We start from the raw sequence: 26,729 nt of genomic DNA, 5'->3' as shown, positions 1-26,729 counted from the left end.
TTATCTCCTCCCTGTCTCACCCTCAGGAAGGGATGCATGACCAATGCTCCTTCCCGTCTCGCCGCATACATGGATGCACATTCACGCCTCCTCCTTCTCTCGGCTTCATAAAGGGATCATATCTCCTCCCTGTCTCACCCTCATGCAGGGATGCATGACCAATGCTCCTTCCTGCCTCGCCCACATACATGGATGCACGTTCACGCCTCCTCCTTCTCTCGGCTTCATACGGGGATCATATCTCCTCCCTGTCTCACCCTCATGCAGGGATCCATGACCAATGCTCCTTCCCTTCTCGCCTGCATACATGGATGCACGTTCACGCCTCCTCCTTCTCTCGGCTTCATACGGGGATCATATCTCCGCCCTGTCTCACCCTCATGCAGGGATGCATGACCAACGCTCCTTCCTGTCTCGCCCGCATACATGGATGCACAATCACGCCTCCTCCTTCTCTCGGCTTCATACGGGGATCATATCTCCTCCCTGTCTCACCCTCATGCAGGGATGCATGACCAATGCTCCTTCCCTTCTCGCCTGCATACATGGATGCACGTTCACGCCTCCTCCTTCTCTCTGCTTCATACGGGGATCATATCTCCTCAATGTCTCACCCTCACTTCCAACATGTGTAACTTCTTGTTCTCTTTGACGTCTGGGGCATGGGTGGCTACTGCACAGCTCAGGATGTCGCCCACCTGCAAGGTGCTATGGAAAGCACTTTTCCACATTGGACGTGCTATATTAACCCCCTCTCCCCAAATACAATAAAAATAAAGAAATATATGTGCTTCCATAATGTCTACCTTCTAATGTTTCATATGTGTAAGCACATTGTCCTCCTCCTGACCACATTCTAAAACTATGTACAAATTGTTCCTTCCATAAACTGTCACTTCCTTGGCCCTTTATTTATAATGACTGTTATACTCTCTCTCTTTCCGCCACAGTATAAAAAAGCCTAGCACACCTCATGATTGGACTAAGAAATTCCTGTCATTTAGTTGGAAATGATTTTCCCATTATCCCCAAAAACTCCTCACTGTGTCTAAGAACGCTTTTTTTCACAGGACAATACAGATCAGATTGACTTGAAAGGTCCTTTCACGCGACTACAGAATGCCTCTCATTCCACTAAAAGATACGCCAGTGCCTACAATAGCCTAGGACTAGACTATGAGTCCCAATGTAGAAAGACCACAAGTCCACAGATATGCCTGTTTATTTAAACATCTGTATTATCATCAGCGTGTGACTGTAAAGGCAGGACCTCGCGCTCTCTGTAACGCGCTCCATTGGCAACATCAGTTAAATGTCGTTGGTTCAATCCCTCGCGGATGTTGTTTTTATTCCCATTTGTAACTGGGAAATACTGTCGCTGCAATACATATATCTTAATCAAGCTAGTGGTTATTGACGTAAATGGCAGTGTTATAATGTTTCATGTACTGCAAATGTCACCACATAATGCGCTCTTAATTAGATTTGGTTGAAATACATTACAGTAACCCGATGAAAAAGTGTGCAAAAAGCATTAAAGAAACAAAAGGTTCATAACAGTAACAGGACATATCGAATTGTTTCAGTCCTCCACAGAGATTGCCAATGTATTAATGGAAATTCTAAAATATCTGCCCAACTGCCGTGACATTGCCTCACCGCAATGCCGTGCGAACCGAGGTTGCTGCGGCCACAACGCAGAGTACTAACCACTATACGATCACGGCGAGCTACTTGGGCTGCTACAATGTGACGTTCCACCTCTATCATAAGCTCTACTCCATCTGTGATGTCATGACTCATGTTTGAATTAAAAGTTGGTTGTGATGTTATCCATGAGAATAAGTGGACACCTGATCCCCAGTCACTTATTTAAGATCTCAATAATCAAGTCAGAATCCAAATGAAAGTCATCAAAGTGGAGCCAATTAGAAATAATATAGTTACACAAACCTGGCAATGGTGCGGCAGCCAGGGCCGATAATGGCCCGCCAGCCTGAGAGCAGGAAAGTGTGAGAGCGTTGATGGTCTTGTGAGAGTTTACAGCTGTTATTGACCCTGTCCCCTTCCATTGCAGAGTTTTCTCCCTATAAGAAGTGCAGAGGCTCCCTCCGGGGTGCTAATAGTACATTTATTTTTTTGCGCAGGAGAAGTGCTCTTCACCAATTGCACGTGCCAAATCACCCGAAGGCCACCACCACAAAATTCAGGCATTCATGTTCATGCGTCCTCCATGTTACGTCCTTATAAAGGGATGCATGTTCATGATGACTCCATGTCACACCTGCATACAAGGATGCACGTTCATGTCTCCTCGTTCTCTCGGCTTCATACGGGGATTTTATCTCCACCCTGTCTCACCCTCATGCAGGGATGCATGACCAATGCTCCTTCCCTTCTCGCCCGCATACATGGATGCACGTTCATGTCTCCTCCTTCTCTCGGCTTCATACAGGGATCATATCTCCTCCCTGTCACATCCTCATGCAGGGATGCATGACCAATGCTCCTTCCTGTCTCGCCCGCATACATGGATGCACGTTCACGCCTCCTCCTTCTCTCGGCGTCATACGGGGATCATATCTCCTCCCTGTCTCACCCTCATGCAGGGATGCATGACCAATGCTCCTTCCCTTCTCGCCTGCATACATGGATGCATGTTCACGCCTCCTCCTTCTCTCGGCTTCATACGGGGATCATATCTCCTCCCTGTCTCACCCTCATGCAGGGATGCATGACCAACGCTCCTTCCTGTCTCGCCCGCATACATGGATGCACGTTCACGCCTCCTCCTTCTCTCGGCTTCATACGGGGATCATATCTCCTCCCTGTCTCACCCTCATTCAGGGATGCATGACCAATGCTCCTTCCCTTCTCGCCTGCATACATGGATGCACGTTCACGCCTCCTCCTTCTCTCGGCTTCATACGGGGATCATATCTCCTCAATGTCTCACCCTCACTTCCAACATGTGTAACTTCTTGTTCTCTTTGACGTCTGGGGCATGGGTGGCTACTGCACAGCTCTAGATGTCGCCCACCTGCAAGGTGCTATGGAAAGCACTTTTCCACATTGGACGTGCTATATTAACCCCCTCTCCCCAAATACAATAAAAATAAAGAAATATATGTGCTTCCATAATGTCTACCTTCTAATGTTTCATATGTGTAAGCACATTGTCCTCCTCCTGACCACATTCTAAAACTATGTGCAAATTGTTCCTTCCATAAACTGTCACTTCCTTGGCCCTTTATTTATAATGACTGTTATACTCTCTCTCTTTCCGCCACAGTATAAAAAAGCCTAGCACACCTCATGATTGGACTAAGAAATTCCTGTCATTTAGTTGGAAATGATTTTCCCATTATCCCAAAAAACTCCTGACTGTGTCTAAGAACGCTTTTTTTCACAGGACAATACAGATCAGATTGACTTGAAAGGTCCTTTCACGCAACTACAGAATGCCTCTCATTCCAGTAAAAGATACGCCAGTGCCTACAATAGCCTAGGACTAGACTATGAGTCCCAATGTAGAAAGACCACAAGTCCACAGATATGCCTGTTTATTTCAACATCTGTATTATCATCAGCGTGTGACTCTAAAGGCGGGACCTCGCGCTCTCTGTAACGCGCTCCATTGGCAACATCAGTTAAATGTCGTTCGTTCAATCCCTCGCGGATGTTGTTTTTATTCCCATTTGTAACTGGGAAATACTGTCGCTGCAATACATATGTCTTAATCAAGCTAGTGGTTATTGACGTAAATGGCAGTGTTATAATGTTTCATGTACTGCAAATGTCACCACATAATGCGCTCTTAATTAGATTTGGTTGAAATACATTACAGTCACCCGATGAAAAAGTGTGCAAAGAGCATTAAAGAAACAAAAGGTTCATAACAGTAACAGGACATATCGAATTGTTTCAGTCCTCCACAGAGATTGCCAATGTATTAATGGAAATTCTAAAATATCTGCCCAACTGCCGTGACATTGCCTCACCGCAATTCCGTGACTTGGATTCCAACCGAGGTTGCTGTGGCCACAACGCAGAGTACTAACCACTATACGATCACGGCGAGCTACTTGGGCTGCTACAATGTGACGTTCCACCTCTATCATAAGCTGTACTCCATCTGTGATGTCATGACTCATGTTTGAATTAAAGGTTGGTTGTGATGTTATCCATGAGAATAAGTGGACACCTGATCCCCAGTCACTTATTTAAGATCTCAATAATCAAGTCAGAATCCAAATGAAAGTCATCAAAGTGGAGCCAATTAGAAATAATATAGTTACACAAACCTGGCAATGGTGCGGCAGCCAGGGCCGATAATGGCCCGCCAGCCTGAGAGGAGGAAAGTGTGAGAGCAGTGATGGTCTTGTGAGAGTTTACAGCTGTTATTGACCCTGTCCCCTTCCATTGCAGAGTTTTCTCCCTATAAGAAGTGCAGAGGCTCCCTCCGGGGTACTAATAGTAAATTTATTTTTTTGCGCAGGAGAAGTGCTCTTCACCAATTGCACGTGCCAAATCACCCGAAGGCCACCACCATAAAATTCAGGCATTCATGTTCATGCGTCCTCCATGTTATGTCCTTATAAAGGGATGCATGTTCATGATGACTCCATGTCACACCTGCATACAAGGATGCATGTTCATGCCGCCTCGTTCTCTTGGCTTCATACAGGGATTTTATCTCCTCCCTGTCTCACCCTCATGCAGGGATGCATGACCAATGCTCCTTCCCTTCTCGCCCGCATACATGGATGCACGTTCATGTCTCCTCGTTCTCTCGGCTTCATACGGGGATTTTATCTCCACCCTTTCTCACCCTCAGGAAGGGATGCATGACCAATGCTCCTTCCCGTCTCGCCCGCATACATGGATGCACGTTCACGCCTCCTCCTTCTCTCGGCTTCATACGGGGATCATATCTCCTCCCTGTCTCACCCTCATGCAGGGATGCATGACCAATGCTCCTTCCTGTCTCGCCCGCATACATGTATGCACGTTCACGCCTCCTCCTTCTCTCGGCTTCATACGGGGATCATATCTCCTCCCTGTCTCACCCTCATGCAGGGATGCATGACCAATGCTCCTTCCCTTCTCGCCTGCATACATGGATGCACGTTCACGCCTCCTCCTTCTCTCGGCTTCATACGGGGATCATATCTCCTCAATGTCTCACCCTCACTTCCAACATGTGTAACTTCTTGTTCTCTTTGACGTCTGGGGCATGGGTGGCTACTGCACAGCTCTAGATGTCGCCCACCTGCAAGGTGCTATGGAAAGAACTTTTCCACATTGAACGTGCTATATTAACCACCTCTCCCCAAATACAATAAAAATAAAGAAATATATGTGCTTCCATAATGTCTACCTTCTAATGTTTCATATGTGTAAGCACATTGTCCTCCTCCTGACCACATTCTAAAACTATGTGCAAATTGTTCCTTCCATAAACTGTCACTTCCTTGGCCCTTTATTTATAATGACTGTTATACTGTCTCTCTTTCCGCCACAGTATAAAAAAGCCTAGCACACCTCATGATTGGACTAAGAAATTCCTGTCATTTAGTTGGAAATGATTTTCCCATTATCCCCAAAAACTCCTCACTGTGTCTAAGAACGTTTTTTTTCACAGGACAATACAGATCAGATTGACTTGAAAGGTCCTTTCACGCGACTACAGAATGCCTCTCATTCCACTAAAAGATACGCCTTTGCCTACAATAGCCTAGGACTAGACTAAGAGTCCCAATGTAGAAAGACCACAAGTCCACAGATATGCCTGTTTATTTAAACATCTGTATTATCATCAGCGTGTGACTGTAAAGGCGGGACCTCGCGCTCTCTGTAACGCGCTCCATTGGCAACATCAGTTAAATGTTGTTGGTTCAATCCCTCGCGGATGTTGTTTTTATTCCCATTTGTAACTGGGAAATACTGTCGCTGCAATACATATGTCTTAATCAAGCTAGTGGTTATTGACGTAAATGGCAGTGTTATAATGTTTCATGTACTGCAAATGTCACCACATAATGCGCTCTTAATTAGATTTGGTTGAAATACATTACAGTCACCCGATGAAAAAGTGTGAAAAGAGCATTAAAGAAACAAAAGGTTCATAACAGTAACAGGACAAATCGAATTGTTTCAGTCCTCCACAGAGATTGCCAATGTATTAATGGAAATTCTAAAATATCTGCCCAACTGCCGTGACATTGCCTCACGGCAATGCAGTGACTCGGATTCGAACCGAGGTTGCTGCGGCCACAACGCAGAGTACTAACCACTATACGATCACGGCGAGCTACTTGGGCTGCTACAAAATTTGATGTTCCACCTCTATCATAAGCTGTACTCCATCTGTGATGTCATGACTCATGTTTGAATTAAAGGTTGGTTGTGATGTTATCCATGAGAATAAGTGGACACCTGATCCCCAGTCACTTATTTAAGATCTCAATAATCAAGTCAGAATCCAAATGAAAGTCATCAAAGTGGAGCCAATTAGAAATAATATAGTTACACAAACCTGGCAATGGGTTGGCAGCCAGGGCCGATAATGGCCCGCCAGCCTGAGAGCAGGAAAGTGTGAGAGCAGTGATGGTCTTGTGAGAGTTTACAGCTGTTATTGACCGTGTCCCCTTCCATTGCAGAGTTTTCTCCCTATAAGAAGTGCAGAGGCTCCCTCCGGGGTGCTAATAGTAAATTTATTTTTTTGCACAGGAGAAGTGCTCTTCGCCAATTGCACGTGCCAAATCACCCGAGGCCACCACCATAAAATTCAGGCATTCATGTTCATGCGTCCTCCATGTTATGTCCTTATAAAGGGATGCATGTTCATGATGACTCCATGTCACACCTGCATACAAGGATGCATGTTCATGCCGCCTCGTTCTCTTGGTTTCATACAGGGATTTTATCTCCTCCCTGTCTCACCCTCATGCAGGGATGCATGACCAATGCTCCTTCCCTTCTCGCCCGCATACATGGATGCACGTTCATGTCTCCTCGTTCTCTCGGCTTCATACAGGGATTTTATCTCCTCCCTGTCTCACCCTCTGGAAGGAATGCATGACCAATGCTCCTTCCCGTCTCGCCCGCATACATGGATGCACATTCACGCCTCCTCCTTCTCTCGGCTTCATACGGGGATCATATCTCCTCCCTGTCTCACCCTCATGCAGGGATGCATGACCAATGCTCCTTCCTGTCTCGCCCGCATACATGGATGCACGTTCACGCCTCCTCCTTCTCTCGGCTTCATACGGGGATCATATCTCCTCCCTGTCTCACCCTCATGCAGGGATGCATGACCAATGCTCCTTCCCTTCTCGCCTGCATACATGGATGCACGTTCACGCCTCCTCCTTCTCTCGGCTTCATACGGGGATCATATCTCCTCCTTGTCTCACCCTCATGCAGGGATGCATGACCAACGCTCCTTCCTGTCTCGCCCGCATACATGGATGCACATTCACACCTCCTCCTTCTCTCGGCTTCATACGGGGATCATATCTCCTCCCTGTCTCACCCTCATGCAGGGATGCATGACCAATGCTCCTTCCCTTCTCGCCTGCATACATGGATGCACGTTCACGCCTCCTCCTTCTCTCGGCTTCATACGGGGATCATATCTCCTCAATGTCTCACCCTCACTTCCAACATGTGTAACTTCTTGTTCTCTTTGACGTCTGGGGCATGTGTGGCTACTGCACAGCTCTAGATGTCGCCCACCTGCAAGGTGCTATGGAAAGCACTTTTCCACATTGGACGTGCTATATTAACCCCCTCTCCCCAAATACAATAAAAATAAAGAAATATATGTGCTTCCATAATGTCTACCTTCTAATGTTTCATATGTGTAAGCACATTGTCCTCCTCCTGACCACATTCTAAAACTATGTGCAAATTGTTCCTTCCATAAACTGTCACTTCCTTGGCCCTTTATTTATAATGACTGTTATACTCTCTCTCTTTCCGCCACAGTATAAAAAAGCCTAGCACACCTCATGATTGGACTAAGAAATTCCTGCCATTTAGTTGGAAATGATTTTCCCATTATCCCCAAAAACTCCTCACTGTGTCTAAGAACGCTTTTTTTCACAGGACAATACAGATCAGATTGACTTGAAAGGTCCTTTCACGCGACTACAGAATGCCTCTCATTCCACTAAAAGATACGCCAGTGAATACAATAGCCTAGGACTAGACTATGAGTCCCAATGTAGAAAGACTATAAGTCCACAGATATGCCTGTTTATTTAAACATCTGTATTATCATCAGCGTGTGACTCTAAAGGCGGGACCTCGCGCTCTCTGTAACGCGCTCCATTGGCAACATCAGTTAAATGTCGTTGGTTCAATCCCTCGCGGATGTTGTTTTTATTCCCATTTGTAACTGGGAAATACTGTTGCTGCAATACATATGTCTTAATCAAGCTAGTGGTTATTGACGTAAATGGCAGTGTTATAATGTTTCATGTACTGCAAATGTCACCACATAATGCACTCTTAATTAGATTTGGTTGAAATACATTACAGTCACCCGATGAAAAAGTGTGCAAAGAGCATTAAAGAAACAAAAGGTTCATAACAGTAACACGACATATCGAATTGTTTCAGTCCTCCACAGAGATTGCCAATGTATTAATGGAAATTCTAAAATATCTGCCCAACTGCCGTGACATTGCCTCACCGCAATGCCGTGACTCGGATTCGAACCGAGGTTGCTGCGGCCACAACGCAGAGTACTAACCACTATACGATCACGGCGAGCTACTTGGGCTGCTACAATGTGACGTTCCACCTCTATCATAAGCTGTACTCCATCTGTGATGTCATGACTCATGTTTGAATTAAAGGTTGGTTGTGATGTTATCCATGAGAATAAGTGGACACCTGATCCCCAGTCACTTATTTAAGATCTCAATAATCAAGTCAGAATCCAAATGAAAGTCATCAAAGTGGAGCCAATTAGAAATAATATAGTTACACAAACCTGGCAATGGTGCGGCAGCCAGGGCCGATAATGGCCCGCCAGCCTGAGAGCAGGAAAGTGTGAGAGCAGTGATGGTCTTTTGAGAGTTTACAGCTGTTATTGACCCTGTCCCCTTCCATTGCAGAGTTTTCTCCCTATAAGAAGAGCAGAGGCTCCCTCCGAGGTGCTAATAGTAAATTTATTTTTTTGCGCAGGAGAAGTGCTCTTCACCAATTGCACGTGCCAAATCACCCGAAGGCCACCACCATAAAATTCAGGCATTCATGTTCATGCGTCCTCCATGTTATGTCCTTATAAAGGGATGCATGTTCATGATGACTCCATGTCACACCTGCATACAAGGATGCATGTTCATGCCGCCTCGTTCTCTTGGCTTCATACAGGGATTTTATCTCCTCCCTGTCTCACCCTCATGCAGGGATGCATGACCAATGCTCCTTCCCTTCTCGCCCGCATACATGGATGCACGTTCATGTCTCCTCGTTCTCTCGGCTTCATACGGGGATTTTATCTCCACCCTGTCTCACCCTCAGGAAGGGATGCATGACCAATGCTCCTTCCCGTCTCGCACGCATACATGGATGCACGTTCACGCCTCCTCCTTCTCTCGGCTTCATACGGGGATCATATCTCCTCCCTGTCTCACCCTCATGCAGGGATGCATGACCAATGCTCCTTCCTGTCTCGCCCGCATACATGGATGCACGTTCACGCCTCCTCCTTCTCTCGGCTTCATACGGGGATCATATCTCCTCCCTGTCTCACCCTCATGCAGGGATGCATGACCAATGCTCCTTCCCTTCTCGCCTGCATACATGGATGCACGTTCACGCCTCCTCCTTCTCTCGGCTTCATACGGGGATCATATCTCCTCCCTGTCTCACCCTCATGCAGGGATGCATGACCAACGCTCCTTCCTGTCTCGCCCGCATACATGGATGCACGTTCACACCTCCTCCTTCTCTCGGCTTCATACGGGGATCATATCTCCTCCCTGTCTCACCCTCATGCAGGGATGCATGACCAATGCTCCTTCCCTTCTCGCCTGCATACATGGATGCACGTTCACGCCTCCTCCTTCTCTCGGCTTCATACGGGGATCATATCTCCTCAATGTCTCACCCTCACTTCCAACATGTGTAACTTCTTGTTCTCTTTGACGTCTGGGGCATGGGTGGCTACTGCACAGCTCTAGATGTCGCCCACCTGCAAGGTGCTATGGAAAGAACTTTTCCACATTGAACGTGCTATATTAACCACCTCTCCCCAAATACAATACAAATAAAGAAATATATGTGCTTCCATAATGTCTACCTTCTAATGTTTCATATGTGTAAGCACATTGTCCTCCTCCTGACCACATTCTAAAACTATGTGCAAATTGTTCCTTCCATAAACTGTCACTTCCTTGGCCCTTTATTTATAATGACTGTTATACTCTCTCTCTTTCCGCCACAGTATAAAAAAGCCTAGCACACCTCATGATTGGACTAAGAAATTCCTGTCATTTAGTTGGAAATGATTTTCCCATTATCCCCAAAAACTCCTCACTGTGTCTAAGAACGCTTTTTTTCACAGGACAATACAGATCAGATTGACTTGAAAGGTCCTTTCACGCGACTACAGAATGCCTCTCATTCCACTAAAAGATACGCCTTTGCCTACAATAGCCTAGGACTAGACTAAGAGTCCCAATGTAGAAAGACCACAAGTCCACAGATATGCCTGTTTATTTAAACATCTGTATTATCATCAGCGTGTGACTGTAAAGGCGGGACCTCGCGCTCTCTGTAACGCGCTCCATTGGCAACATCAGTTAAATGTTGTTGGTTCAATCCCTCGCGGATGTTGTTTTTATTCCCATTTGTAACTGGGAAATACTGTCGCTGCAATACATATGTCTTAATCAAGCTAGTGGTTATTGACGTAAATGGCAGTGTTATAATGTTTCATGTACTGCAAATGTCACCACATAATGCGCTCTTAATTAGATTTGGTTGAAATACATTACAGTCACCCGATGAAAAAGTGTGAAAAGAGCATTAAAGAAACAAAAGGTTCATAACAGTAACAGGACAAATCGAATTGTTTCAGTCCTCCACAGAGATTGCCAATGTATTAATGGAAATTCTAAAATATCTGCCCAACTGCCGTGACATTGCCTCACGGCAATGGTGACTCGGATTCGAACCGAGGTTGCTGCGGCCACAACGCAGAGTACTAACCACTATACGATCACGGTGAGCTACTTGGGCTGCTACAAAATTTGATGTTCCACCTCTATCATAAGCTGTACTCCATCTGTGATGTCATGACTCATGTTTGAATTAAAGGTTGGTTGTGATGTTATCCATGAGAATAAGTGGACACCTGATCCCCAGTCACTTATTTAAGATCTCAATAATCAAGTCAGAATCCAAATGAAAGTCATCAAAGTGGAGCCAATTAGAAATAATATAGTTACACAAACCTGGCAATGGGTTGGCAGCCAGGGCCGATAATGGCCCGCCAGCCTGAGAGCAGGAAAGTGTGAGAGCAGTGATGGTCTTGTGAGAGTTTACAGCTGTTATTGACCCTGTCCCCTTCCATTGCAGAGTTTTCTCCCTATAAGAAGTGCAGAGGCTCCCTCCGGGGTGCTAATAGTAAATTTATTTTTTTGCACAGGAGAAGTGCTCTTCGCCAATTGCACGTGCCAAATCACCCGAAGGCCACCACCATAAAATTCAGGCATTCATGTTCATGCGTCCTCCATGTTATGTCCTTATAAAGGGATGCATGTTCATGATGACTCCATGTCACACCTGCATACAAGGATGCATGTTCATGCCGCCTCGTTCTCTTGGTTTCATACAGGGATTTTATCTCCTCCCTGTCTCACCCTCATGCAGGGATGCATGACCAATGCTCCTTCCCTTCTCGCCCGCATACATGGATGCACGTTCATGTCTCCTCGTTCTCTCGGCTTCATACAGGGATTTTATCTCCTCCCTGTCTCACCCTCTGGAAGGAATGCATGACCAATGCTCCTTCCCGTCTCGCCCGCATACATGGATGCACATTCACGCCTCCTCCTTCTCTCGGCTTCATACGGGGATCATATCTCCTCCCTGTCTCACCCTCATGCAGGGATGCATGACCAATGCTCCTTCCTGTCTCGCCCGCATACATGGATGCACGTTCACGCCTCCTCCTTCTCTCGGCTTCATACGGGGATCATATCTCCTCCCTGTCTCACCCTCATGCAGGGATGCATGACCAATGCTCCTTCCCTTCTCGCCTGCATACATGGATGCACGTTCACGCCTCCTCCTTCTCTCGGCTTCATACGGGGATCATATCTCCTCCCTGTCTCACCCTCATGCAGGGATGCATGACCAACGCTCCTTCCTGTCTCGCCCGCATACATGGATGCACATTCACACCTCCTCCTTCTCTCGGCTTCATACGGGGATCATATCTCCTCCCTGTCTCACCCTCATGCAGGGATGCATGACCAATGCTCCTTCCCTTCTCGCCTGCATACATGGATGCACGTTCACGCCTCCTCCTTCTCTCGGCTTCATACGGGGATCATATCTCCTCAATGTCTCACCCTCACTTCCAACATGTGTAACTTCTTGTTCTCTTTGACGTCTGGGGCATGTGTGGCTACTGCACAGCTCTAGATGTCGCCCACCTGCAAGGTGCTATGGAAAGCACTTTTCCACATTGGACGTGCTATATTAACCCCCTCTCCCCAAATACAATAAAAATAAAGAAATATATGTGCTTCCATAATGTCTACCTTCTAATGTTTCATATGTGTAAGCACATTGTCCTCCTCCTGACCACATTCTAAAACTATGTGCAAATTGTTCCTTCCATAAACTGTCACTTCCTTGGCCCTTTATTTATAATGACTGTTATACTCTCTCTCTTTCCGCCACAGTATAAAAAAGCCTAGCACACCTCATGATTGGACTAAGAAATTCCTGCCATTTAGTTGGAAATGATTTTCCCATTATCCCCAAAAACTCCTCACTGTGTCTAAGAACGCTTTTTTTCTCAGGACAATACAGATCAGATTGACTTGAAAGGTCCTTTCACGCGACTACAGAATGCCTCTCATTCCACTAAAAGATACGCCAGTGAATACAATAGCCTAGGACTAGACTATGAGTCCCAATGTAGAAAGACCATAAGTCCACAGATATGCCTGTTTATTTAAACATCTGTATTATCATCAGCGTGTGACTCTAAAGGCGGGACCTCGCGCTCTCTGTAACGCGCTCCATTGGCAACATCAGTTAAATGTCGTTGGTTCAATCCCTCGCGGATGTTGTTTTTATTCCCATTTGTAACTGGGAAATACTGTTGCTGCAATACATATGTCTTAATCAAGCTAGTGGTTATTGACGTAAATGGCAGTGTTATAATGTTTCATGTACTGCAAATGTCACCACATAATGCGCTCTTAATTAGATTTGGTTGAAATACATTACAGTCACCCGATGAAAAAGTGTGCAAAGAGCATTAAAGAAACAAAAGGTTCATAACAGTAACAGGACATATCGAATTGTTTCAGTCCTCCACAGAGATTGCCAATGTATTAATGGAAATTCTAAAATATCTGCCCAACTGCCGTGACATTGCCTCACCGCAATGCCGTGACTCGGATTCAAACCGAGGTTGCTGCGGCCACAACGCAGAGTACTAACCACTATACGATCACGGCGAGCTACTTGGGTTGCTACAATGTGACGTTCCACCTCTATCATAAGCTGTACTCCATCTGTGATGTCATGACTCATGTTTGAATTAAAGGTTGGTTGTGATGTTATCCATGAGAATAAGTGGACACCTGATCCCCAGTCACTTATTTAAGATCTCAATAATCAAGTCAGAATCCAAATGAAAGTCATCAAAGTGGAGCCAATTAGAAATAATATAGTTACACAAACCTGGCAATGGTGCGGCAGCCAGGGCCGATAATGGCCCGCCAGCCTGAGAGCAGGAAAGTGTGAGAGCAGTGATGGTCTTTTGAGAGTTTACAGCTGTTATTGACCCTGTCCCCTTCCATTGCAGAGTTTTCTCCCTATAAGAAGTGCAGAGGCTCCCTCCGAGGTGCTAATAGTAAATTTATTTTTTTGCGCAGGAGAAGTGCTCTTCACCAATTGCACGTGCCAAATCACCCGAAGGCCACCACCATAAAATTCAGGCATTCATGTTCATGCGTCCTCCATGTTATGTCCTTATAAAGGGATGCATGTTCATGATGACTCCATGTCACACCTGCATACAAGGATGCATGTTCATGCCGCCTCGTTCTCTTGGCTTCATACAGGGATTTTATCTCCTCCCTGTCTCACCCTCATGCAGGGATGCATGACCAATGCTCCTTCCCTTCTCGCCCGCATACATGGATGCACGTTCATGTCTCCTCGTTCTCTCGGCTTCATACGGGGATTTTATCTCCACCCTGTCTCACCCTCAGGAAGGGATGCATGACCAATGCTCCTTCCCGTCTCGCACGCATACATGGATGCACGTTCACGCCTCCTCCTTCTCTCGGCTTCATACGGGGATCATATCTCCTCCCTGTCTCACCCTCATGCAGGGATGCATGACCAATGCTCCTTCCTGTCTCGCCCGCATACATGGATGCACGTTCACGCCTCCTCCTTCTCTCGGCTTCATACGGGGATCATATCTCCTCCCTGTCTCACCCTCATGCAGGGATGCATGACCAATGCTCCTTCCCTTCTCGCCTGCATACATGGATGCACGTTCACGCCTCCTCCTTCTCTCGGCTTCATACGGGGATCATATCTCCTCCCTGTCTCACCCTCATGCAGGGATGCGTGACCAACGCTCCTTCCTGTCTCGCCCGCATACATGGATGCACGTTCACACCTCCTCCTTCTCTCGGCTTCATACGGGGATCATATCTCCTCCCTGTCTCACCCTCATGCAGGGATGCATGACCAATGCTCCTTCCCTTCTCGCCTGCATACATGGATGCACGTTCACGCCTCCTCCTTCTCTCGGCTTCATACGGGGATCATATCTCCTCAATGTCTCACCCTCACTTCCAACATGTGTAACTTCTTGTTCTCTTTGACGTCTGGGGCATGGGTGGCTACTGCACAGCTCTAGATGTCGCCCACCTGCAAGGTGCTATGGAAAGAACTTTTCCACATTGAACGTGCTATATTAACCACCTCTCCCCAAATACAATAAAAATAAAGAAATATATGTGCTTCCATAATGTCTACCTTCTAATGTTTCATATGTGTAAGCACATTGTCCTCCTCCTGACCACATTCTAAAACTATGTGCAAATTGTTCCTTCCATAAACTGTCACTTCCTTGGCCCTTTATTTATAATGACTGTTATACTCTCTCTCTTTCCGCCACAGTATAAAAAAGCCTAGCACACCTCATGATTGGACTAAGAAATTCCTGTCATTTAGTTGGAAATGATTTTCCCATTATCCCCAAAAACTCCTCACTGTGTCTAAGAACGCTTTTTTTCACAGGACAATACAGATCAGATTGACTTGAAAGGTCCTTTCACGCGACTACAGAATGCCTCTCATTCCACTAAAAGATACGCCTTTGCCTACAATAGCCTAGGACTAGACTAAGAGTCCCAATGTAGAAAGACCACAAGTCCACAGATATGCCTGTTTATTTAAACATCTGTATTATCATCAGCGTGTGACTGTAAAGGCGGGACCTCGCGCTCTCTGTAACGCGCTCCATTGGCAACATCAGTTAAATGTCGTTGGTTCAATCCCTCGCGGATGTTGTTTTTATTCCCATTTGTAACTGGGAAATACTGTCGCTGCAATACATATGTCTTAATCAAGCTAGTGGTTATTGACGTAAATGGCAGTGTTATAATGTTTCATGTACTGCAAATGTCACCACATAATGCGCTCTTAATTAGATTTGGTTGAAATACATTACAGTCACCCGATGAAAAAGTGTGAAAAGAGCATTAAAGAAATAAAAGGTTCATAACAGTAACAGGACAAATCGAATTGTTTCAGTCCTCCACAGAGATTGCCAATGTATTAATGGAAATTCTAAAATATCTGCCCAACTGCGGTGACATTGCCTCACGGCAATGCCGTGACTCGGATTCGAACCGAGGTTGCTGCGGCCACAATGCAGAGTACTAACCACTATACGATCACGGCGAGCTACTTGGGCTGCTACAAAATTTGATGTTCCACCTCTATCATAAGCTGTACTCCATCTGTGATGTCATGACTCATGTTTGAATTAAAGGTTGGTTGTGATGTTATCCATGAGAATAAGTGGACACCTGATCCCCAGTCACTTATTTAAGATCTCAATAATCAAGTCAGAATCCAAATGAAAGTCATCAAAGTGGAGCCAATTAGAAATAATATAGTTACACAAACCTGGCAATGGGTTGGCAGCCAGGGCCGATAATGGCCCGCCAGCCTGAGAGCAGGAAAGTGTGAGAGCAGTGATGGTCTTGTGAGAGTTTACAGCTGTTATTGACCCTGTCCCCTTCCATTGCAGAGTTTTCTCCCTATAAGAAGTGCAGAGGCTCCCTCCGGGGTGCTAATAGTAAATTTATTTTTTTGCACAGGAGAAGTGCTCTTCGCCAATTGCACGTGCCAAATCACCCGAAGGCCACCACCATAAAATTCAGGCATTCATGTTCATGCGTCCTCCATGTTATGTCCTTATAAAGGGATGCATGTTCATGATGACTCCATGTCACACCTGCATACAAGGATGCATGTTCATGCCGCCTCGTTCTCTTGGTTTCATACAGGGATTTTATCTCCTCCCTGTCTCACCCTCATGCAGGGATGCATGACCAATGCTCCTTCCCTTCTCGCCCGCATACATGGATGCACCTTCATGTCTCCTCGTTCTCTCGGCTTCATACAGGGATTTTATCTCCTCCCTGTCTCACCCTCTGGAAGGAATGCATGACCAATGCTCCTTCCCGTCTCGCCCGCATACATGGATGCACATTCACGCCTCCTCCTTCTCTTGGCTTCATACGGGGATCATATCTCCTCCCTGTCTCACCCTCATGCAGGGATGCATGACCAATGCTCCTTCCTGTCTCGCCCGCATACATGGATGCACGTTCACGCCTCCTCCTTCTCTCGGCTTCATACGGGGATCATATCTCCTCCCTGTCTCACCCTCATGCAGGGATGCATGACCAATGCTCCTTCCCTTCTCGCCTGCATACATGGATGCACGTTCACGCCTCCTCCTTCTCTCGGCTTCATACGGGGATCATATCTCCTCCCTGTCTCACCCTCATGCAGGGATGCATGACCAACGCTCCTTCCTGTCTCGCCCGCATACATGGATGCACGTTCACACCTCCTCCTTCTCTCGGCTTCATACGGGGATCATATCTCCTCCCTGTCTCACCCTCATGCAGGGATGCATGACCAATGCTCCTTCCCTTCTCGCCTGCATACATGGATGCACGTTCACGCCTCCTCCTTCTCTCGGCTTCATACGGGGATCATATCTCCTCAATGTCTCACCCTCACTTCCAACATGTGTAACTTCTTGTTCTCTTTGACGTCTGGGGAATGGGTGGCTACTGCACAGCTCTAGATGTCGCCCACCTGCAAGGTGCTATGGAAAGCACTTTTCCACATTGGACGTGCTATATTAACCCCCTCTCCCCAAATACAATAAAAATAAAGAAATATATGTGCTTCCATAATGTCTACCTTCTAATGTTTCATATGTGTAAGCACATTGTCCTCCTCCTGACCACATTCTAAAACTATGTGCAAATTGTTCCTTCCATAAACTGTCACTTCCTTGGCCCTTTATTTATAATGACTGTTATACTCTCTCTCTTTCCGCCACAGTATAAAAAAGCCTAGCACACCTCATGATTGGACTAAGAAATTCCTGTCATTTAGTTGGAAATGATTTTCCCATTATCCCCAAAAACTCCTCACTGTGTCTAAGAACGCTTTTTTTCACAGGACAATACAGATCAGATTGACTTGAAAGGTCCTTTCACGCGACTACAGAATGCCTCTCATTCCACTAAAAGATACGCCAGTGAATACAATAGCCTAGGACTAGACTATGAGTCCCAATGTAGAAAGACCATAAGTCCACAGATATGCCTGTTTATTTAAACATCTGTATTATCATCAGCGTGTGACTCTAAAGGCGGGACCTCGCGCTCTCTGTAACGCGCTCCATTGGCAACATCAGTTAAATGTCGTTGGTTCAATCCCTCGCGGATGTTGTTTTTATTCCCATTTGTAACTGGGAAATACTGTCGCTGCAATACATATGTCTTAATCAAGCTAGTGGTTATTGACGTAAATGGCAGTGTTATAATGTTTCATGTACTGCAAATGTCACCACATAATGCGCTCTTAATTAGATTTGGTTGAAATACATTACAGTCACCCGATGAAAAAGTGTGCAAAGAGCATTAAAGAAACAAAAGGTTCATAACAGTAACACGACATATCGAATTGTTTCAGTCCTCCACAGAGATTGCCAATGTATTAATGGAAATTCTAAAATATCTGCCCAACTGCCGTGACATTGCCTCACCGCAATGCCGTGACTCGGATTCGAACCGAGGTTGCTGCGGCCACAACGCAGAGTACTAACCACTATACGATCACGGCGAGCTACTTGGGCTGCTACAATGTGACGTTCCACCTCTATCATAAGCTGTACTCCATCTGTGATGTCATGACTCATGTTTGAATTAAAGGTTGGTTGTGATGTTATCCATGAGAATAAGTGGACACCTGATCCCCAGTCACTTATTTAAGATCTCAATAATCAAGTCAGAATCCAAATGAAAGTCATCAAAGTGGAGCCAATTAGAAATATTATAGTCACACAAACCTGGCAATGGTGCGGCAGCCAGGGCCGATAATGGCCCGCCAGCCTGAGAGCAGGAAAGTGTGAGAGCAGTGATGGTCTTTTGAGAGTTTACAGCTGTTATTGACCCTGTCCCCTTCCATTGCAGAGTTTTCTCCCTATAAGAAGTGCAGAGGCTCCCTCCGAGGTGCTAATAGTAAATTTATTTTTTTGCGCAGGAGAAGTGCTCTTCACCAATTGCACGGGCCAAATCACCCGAAGGCCACCACCATAAAATTCAGGCATTCATGTTCATGCGTCCTCCATGTTATGTCCTTATAAAGGGATGCATGTTCATGATGACTCCATGTCACACCTGCATACAAGGATGCATGTTCATGCCGCCTCGTTCTCTTGGCTTCATACAGGGATTTTATCTCCTCCCTGTCTCACCCTCATGCAGGGATGCATGACCAATGCTCCTTCCCTTCTCGCCCGCATACATGGATGCACGTTCATGTCTCCTCGTTCTCTCGGCTTCATACGGGGATTTTATCTCCACCCTGTCTCACCCTCAGGAAGGGATGCATGACCAATGCTCCTTCCCGTCTCGCACGCATACATGGATGCACGTTCACGCCTCCTCCTTCTCTCGGCTTCATACGGGGATCATATCTCCTCCCTGTCTCACCCTCATGCAGGGATGCATGACCAATGCTCCTTCCTGTCTCGCCCGCATACATGGATGCACGTTCACGCCTCCTCCTTCTCTCGGCTTCATACGGGGATCATATCTCCTCCCTGTCTCACCCTCATGCAGGGATGCATGACCAATGCTCCTTCCCTTCTCGCCTGCATACATGGATGCACGTTCACGCCTCCTCCTTCTCTCGGCTTCATACAGGGATCATATCTCCTCCCTGTCTCACCCTCATGCAGGGATGCATGACCAACGCTCCTTCCTGTCTCGCCCGCATACATGGATGCACGTTCACACCTCCTCCTTCTCTCGGCTTCATACGGGGATCATATCTCCTCCCTGTCTCACCCTCATGCAGGGATGCATGACCAATGCTCCTTCCCTTCTCGCCTGCATACATGGATGCACGTTCACGCCTCCTCCTTCTCTCGGCTTCATACGGGGATCATATCTCCTCAATGTCTCACCCTCACTTCCAACATGTGTAACTTCTTGTTCTCTTTGACGTCTGGGGCATGGGTGGCTACTGCACAGCTCTAGATGTCGCCCACCTGCAAGGTGCTATGGAAAGAACTTTTCCACATTGAACGTGCTATATTAACCACCTCTCCCCAAATACAATAAAAATAAAGAAATATATGTGCTTCCATAATGTCTACCTTCTAATGTTTCATATGTGTAAGCACATTGTCCTCCTCCTGACCACATTCTAAAACTATGTGCAAATTGTTCCTTCCATAAACTGTCACTTCCTTGGCCCTTTATTTATAATGACTGTTATACTCTCTCTCTTTCCGCCACAGTATAAAAAAGCCTAGCACACCTCATGATTGGACTAAGAAATTCCTGTCATTTAGTTGGAAATGATTTTCCCATTATCCCCAAAAACTCCTCACTGTGTCTAAGAACGCTTTTTTTCACAGGACAATACAGATCAGATTGACTTGAAAGGTCCTTTCACGCGACTACAGAATGCCTCTCATTCCACTAAAAGATACGCCTTTGCCTACAATAGCCTAGGACTAGACTAAGAGTCCCAATGTAGAAAGACCACAAGTCCACAGATATGCCTGTTTATTTAAACATCTGTATTATCATCAGCGTGTGACTGTAAAGGCGGGACCTCGCGCTCTCTGTAACGCGCTCCATTGGCAACATCAGTTAAATGTCGTTGGTTCAATCCCTCGCGGATGTTGTTTTTATTCCCATTTGTAACTGGGAAATACTGTCGCTGCAATACATATGTCTTAATCAAGCTAGTGGTTATTGACGTAAATGGCAGTGTTATAATGTTTCATGTACTGCAAATGTCACCACATAATGCGCTCTTAATTAGATTTGGTTGAAATACATTACAGTCACCCGATGAAAAAGTGTGAAAAGAGCATTAAAGAAACAAAAGGTTCATAACAGTAACAGGACAAATCGAATTGTTTCAGTCCTCCACAGAGATTGCCAATTTATTAATGGAAATTCTAAAATATCTGCCCAACTGCCGTGACATTGCCTCACGGCAATGCAGTGACTCGGATTCGAACCGAGGTTGCTGCGGCCACAACGCAGAGTACTAACCACTATACGATCACGGCGAGCTACTTGGGCTGCTACAAAATTTGATGTTCCACCTCTATCATAAGCTGTACTCCATCTGTGATGTCATGACTCATGTTTGAATTAAAGGTTGGTTGTGATGTTATCCATGAGAATAAGTGGACACCTGATCCCCAGTCACTTATTTAAGATCTCAATAATCAAGTCAGAATCCAAATGAAAGTCATCAAAGTGGAGCCAATTAGAAATAATATAGTTACACAAACCTGGCAATGGGTTGGCAGCCAGGGCCGATAATGGCCCGCCAGCCTGAGAGCAGGAAAGTGTGAGAGCAGTGATGGTCTTGTGAGAGTTTACAGCTGTTATTGACCCTGTCCCCTTCCATTGCAGAGTTTTCTCCCTATAAGAAGTGCAGAGGCTCCCTCCGGGGTGCTAATAGTAAATTTATTTTTTTGCACAGGGGAAGTGCTCTTCGCCAATTGCACGTGCCAAATCACCCGAAGGCCACCACCATAAAATTCAGGCATTCATGTTCATGCGTCCTCCATGTTATGACCTTATAAAGGGATGCATGTTCATGATGACTCCATGTCACACCTGCATACAAGGATGCATGTTCATGCCGCCTCGTTCTCTTGGTTTCATACAGGGATTTTATCTCCTCCCTGTCTCACCCTCATGCAGGGATGCATGACCAATGCTCCTTCCCTTCTCGCCCGCATACATGGATGCACGTTCATGTCTCCTCGTTCTCTCGGCTTCATACAGGGATTTTATCTCCTCCCTGTCTCACCCTCTGGAAGGAATGCATGACCAATGCCCCTTCCCGTCTCGCCCGCATACATGGATGCACATTCACGCCTCCTCCTTCTCTCGGCTTCATACGGGGATCATATCTCCTCCCTGTCTCACCCTCATGCAGGGATGCATGACCAATGCTCCTTCCTGTCTCGCCCGCATACATGGATGCACGTTCACGCCTCCTCCTTCTCTCGGCTTCATACGGGGATCATATCTCCTCCCTGTCTCACCCTCATGCAGGGATGCATGACCAATGCTCCTTCCCTTCTCGCCTGCATACATGGATGCACGTTCACGCCTCCTCCTTCTCTCGGCTTCATACGGGGATCATATCTCCTCCCTGTCTCACCCTCATGCAGGGATGCATGACCAACGCTCCTTCCTGTCTCGCCCGCATACATGGATGCACGTTCACACCTCCTCCTTCTCTCGGCTTCATACGGGGATCATATCTCCTCCCTGTCTCACCCTCATGCAGGGATGCATGACCAATGCTCCTTCCCTTCTCGCCTGCATACATGGATGCACGTTCACGCCTCCTCCTTCTCTCGGCTTCATACGGGGATCATATCTCCTCAATGTCTCACCCTCACTTCCAACATGTGTAACTTCTTGTTCTCTTTGACGTCTGGGGCATGGGTGGCTACTGCACAGCTCTAGATGTCGCCCACCTGCAAGGTGCTATGGAAAGCACTTTTCCACATTGGACGTGCTATATTAACCCCCTCTCCCCAAATACAATAAAAATAAAGAAATATATGTGCTTCCATAATGTCTACCTTCTAATGTTTCATATGTGTAAGCACATTGTCCTCCTCCTGACCACATTCTAAAACTATGTGCAAATTGTTCCTTCCATAAACGGTCACTTCCTTGGCCCTTTATTTATAATGACTGTTATACTCTCTCTCTTTCCGCCACAGTATAAAAAAGCCTAGCACACCTCATGATTGGACTAAGAAATTCCTGTCATTTAGTTGGAAATGATTTTCCCATTATCCCCAAAAACTCCTCACTGTGTCTAAGAACGCTTTTTTTCACAGGACAATACAGATCAGATTGACTTGAAAGGTCCTTTCACGCGACTACAGAATGCCTCTCATTCCACTAAAAGATACGCCAGTGAATACAATAGCCTAGGACTAGACTATGAGTCCCAATGTAGAAAGACCACAAGTCCACAGATATGCCTGTTTATTTAAACATCTGTATTATCATCAGCGTATGACTCTAAAGGCGGGACCTCGCGCTCTCTGTAACGCGCTCCATTGGCAACATCAGTTAAATGTCGTTGGTTCAATCCCTCGCGGATGTTGTTTTTATTCCCATTTGTAACTGGGAAATACTGTCGCTGCAATACATATGTCTTAATCAAGCTAGTGGTTATTGACGTAAATGGCAGTGTTATAATGTTTCATGTACTGCAAATGTCACCACATAATGCGCTCTTAATTAGATTTGGTTGAAATACATTACAGTCACCCGATGAAAAAGTGTGCAAAGAGCATTAAAGAAACAAAAGGTTCATAACAGTAACACGACATATCGAATTGTTTCAGTCCTCCACAGAGATTGCCAATGTATTAATGGAAATTCTAAAATATCTGCCTAACTGCCTTGACATTGCCTCACCGCAATGCCGTGACTTGGATTCGAACCGAGGTTGCTGCGGCCACAACGCAGAGTACTAACCACTATACGATCACGGCGAGCTACTTGGGCTGCTACAATGTGACGTTCCACCTCTATCATAAGCTGTACTCCATCTGTGATGTCATGACTCATGTTTGAATTAAAGGTTGGTTGTGATGTTATCCATGAGAATAAGTGGACACCTGATCCCCAGTCACTTATTTAAGATCTCAATAATCAAGTCAGAATCCAAATGAAAGTCATCAAAGTGGAGCCAATTAGAAATAATATAGTTACACAAACCTGGCAATGGTGCGGCAGCCAGAGCCGATAATGGCCCGCCAGCCTGAGAGCAGGAAAGGGTGAGAGCAGTGATGGTCTTTTGAGAGTTTACAGCTGTTATTGACCCTGTCCCCTTCCATTGCAGAGTTTTCTCCCTATAAGAAGTGCAGAGGCTCCCTCCGAGGTGCTAATAGTAAATTTATTTTTTTGCGCAGGAGAAGTGCTCTTCACCAATTGCACGTGCCAAATCACCCGAAGGCCACCACCATAAAATTCAGGCATTCATGTTCATGCGTCCTCCATGTTATGTCCTTATAAAGGGATGCATGTTCATGATGACTCCATGTCACACCTGCATACAAGGATGCATGTTCATGCCGCCTCGTTCTCTTGGCTTCATACAGGGATTTTATCTCCTCCCTGTCTCACCCTCATGCAGGGATGCATGACCAATGCTCCTTCCCTTCTCGCCCGCATACATGGATGCACGTTCATGTCTCCTCGTTCTCTCGGCTTCATACGGGGATTTTATCTCCACCCTGTCTCACCCTCAGGAAGGGATGCATGACCAATGCTCCTTCCCGTCTCGCACGCATACAGTGATGCACGTTCACGCCTCCTCCTTCTCTCGGCTTCATACGGGGATCATATCTCCTCCCTGTCTCACCCTCATGCAGGGATGCATGACCAATGCTCCTTCCTGTCTCGCCCGCATACATGGATGCACGTTCACGCCTCCTCCTTCTCTCGGCTTCATACGGGGATCATATCTCCTCCCTGTCTCACCCTCATGCAGGGATGCATGACCAATGCTCCTTCCCTTCTCGCCTGCATACATGGATGCACGTTCACGCCTCCTCCTTCTCTCGGCTTCATACGGGGATCATATCTCCTCCCTGTCTCACCCTCATGCAGGGATGCATGACCAACGCTCCTTCCTGTCTCGCCCGCATACATGGATGCACGTTCACACCTCCTCCTTCTCTCGGCTTCATACAGGGATCATATCTCCTCCCTGTCTCACCCTCATGCAGGGATGCATGACCAATGCTCCTTCCCTTCTCGCCTGCATACATGGATGCACGTTCACGCCTCCTCCTTCTCTCGGCTTCATACGGGGATCATATCTCCTCAATGTCTCACCCTCACTTCCAACATGTGTAACTTCTTGTTCTCTTTGACGTCTGGGGCATGGGTGGCTACTGCACAGCTCTAGATGTCGCCCACCTGCAAGGTGCTATGGAAAGAACTTTTCCACATTGAACGTGCTATATTAACCACCTCTCCCCAAATACAATAAAAATAAAGAAATATATGTGCTTCCATAATGTCTACCTTCTAATGTTTCATATGTGTAAGCACATTGTCCTCCTCCTGACCACATTCTAAAACTATGTGCAAATTGTTCCTTCCATAAACTGTCACTTCCTTGGCCCTTTATTTATAATGACTGTTATACTCTCTCTCTTTCGGCCACAGTATAAAAAAGCCTAGCACACCTCATGATTGGACTAAGAAATTCCTGTCATTTAGTTGGAAATGATTTTCCCATTATCCCCAAAAACTCCTCACTGTGTCTAAGAACGCTTTTTTTCACAGGACAATACAGATCAGATTGACTTGAAAGGTCCTTTCACGCGACTACAGAATGCCTCTCATTCCACTAAAAGATACGCCTTTGCCTACAATAGCCTAGGACTAGACTAAGAGTCCCAATGTAGAAAGACCACAAGTCCACAGATATGCCTGTTTATTTAAACATCTGTATTATCATCAGCGTGTGACTGTAAAGGCGGGACCTCGCGCTCTCTGTAACGCGCTCCATTGGCAACATCAGTTAAATGTCGTTGGTTCAATCCCTCGCGGATGTTGTTTTTATTCCCATTTGTAACTGGGAAATACTGTCGCTGCAATACATATGTCTTAATCAAGCTAGTGGTTATTGACGTAAATGGCAGTGTTATAATGTTTCATGTACTGCAAATGTCACCACATAATGCGCTCTTAATTAGATTTGGTTGAAATACATTACAGTCACCCGATGAAAAAGTGTGAAAAGAGCATTAAAGAAACAAAAGGTTCATAACAGTAACAGGACAAATCGAATTGTTTCAGTCCTCCACAGAGATTGCCAATGTATTAATGGAAATTCTAAAATATCTGCCCAACTGCCGTGATATTGCCTCACGGCAATGCCGTGACTCGGATTCGAACCGAGGTTGCTGCGGCCACAACGCAGAGTACTAACCACTATACGATCACGGCGAGCTACTTGGGCTGCTACAGAATTTGATGTTCCACCTCTATCATAAGCTGTACTCCATCTGTGATGTCATGACTCATGTTTGAATTAAAGGTTGGTTGTGATGTTATCCATGAGAATAAGTGGACACCTGATCCCCAGTCACTTATTTAAGATCTCAATAATCAAGTCAGAATCCAAATGAAAGTCATCAAAGTGGAGCCAATTAGAAATAATATAGTTACACAAACCTGGCAATGGGTTGGCAGCCAGGGCCGATAATGGCCCGCCAGCCTGAGAGCAGGAAAGTGTGAGAGCAGTGATGGTCTTGTGAGAGTTTACAGCTGTTATTGACCCTGTCCCCTTCCATTGCAGAGTTTTCTCCCTATAAGAAGTGCAGAGGCTCCCTCCGGGGTGCTAATAGTAAATTTATTTTTTTGCACAGGAGAAGTGCTCTTCGCCAATTGCACGTGCCAAATCACCCGAAGGCCACCACCATAAAATTCAGGCATTCATGTTCATGCGTCCTCCATGTTATGTCCTTATAAAGGGATGCATGTTCATGATGACTCCATGTCACACCTGCATACAAGGATGCATGTTCATGCCGCCTCGTTCTCTTGGTTTCATACAGGGATTTTATCTCCTCCCTGTCTCACCCTCTGGAAGGAATGCAT

At 46.0% G+C, this 26,729-nt stretch overlaps 3 non-coding genes across 3 annotated transcripts; all 3 read right to left on the bottom strand.

Moving 5' to 3' along the window:
• Positions 1-8,709: 8,709 nt before the first annotated feature.
• On the bottom strand, positions 8,710-8,781 carry TRNAH-GUG (transfer RNA histidin (anticodon GUG)). The gene has a single exon. It is a non-coding gene; the product is annotated as a tRNA-His (tRNA).
• Positions 8,782-18,591: 9,810 nt separating this feature from the next.
• TRNAH-GUG (transfer RNA histidin (anticodon GUG)) lies at positions 18,592-18,663 on the bottom strand. Its single transcript has one exon. It is a non-coding gene; the product is annotated as a tRNA-His (tRNA).
• A 7,340-nt stretch (positions 18,664-26,003) lies between these two features.
• On the bottom strand, positions 26,004-26,075 carry TRNAH-GUG (transfer RNA histidin (anticodon GUG)). The gene has a single exon. It is a non-coding gene; the product is annotated as a tRNA-His (tRNA).
• Between the last annotated feature and the right edge of the window lie 654 nt (positions 26,076-26,729).

The sequence above is a fragment of the Ambystoma mexicanum genome (assembly GCF_040938575.1).
Source record: "Ambystoma mexicanum isolate Mex_15411 chromosome 12 unlocalized genomic scaffold, UKY_AmexF1_1 Mex_chr12_unloc.1, whole genome shotgun sequence".
NCBI lineage: Eukaryota > Metazoa > Chordata > Amphibia > Caudata > Ambystomatidae > Ambystoma > Ambystoma mexicanum.
This window is presented reverse-complemented; position numbering and strand designations above follow the sequence as displayed.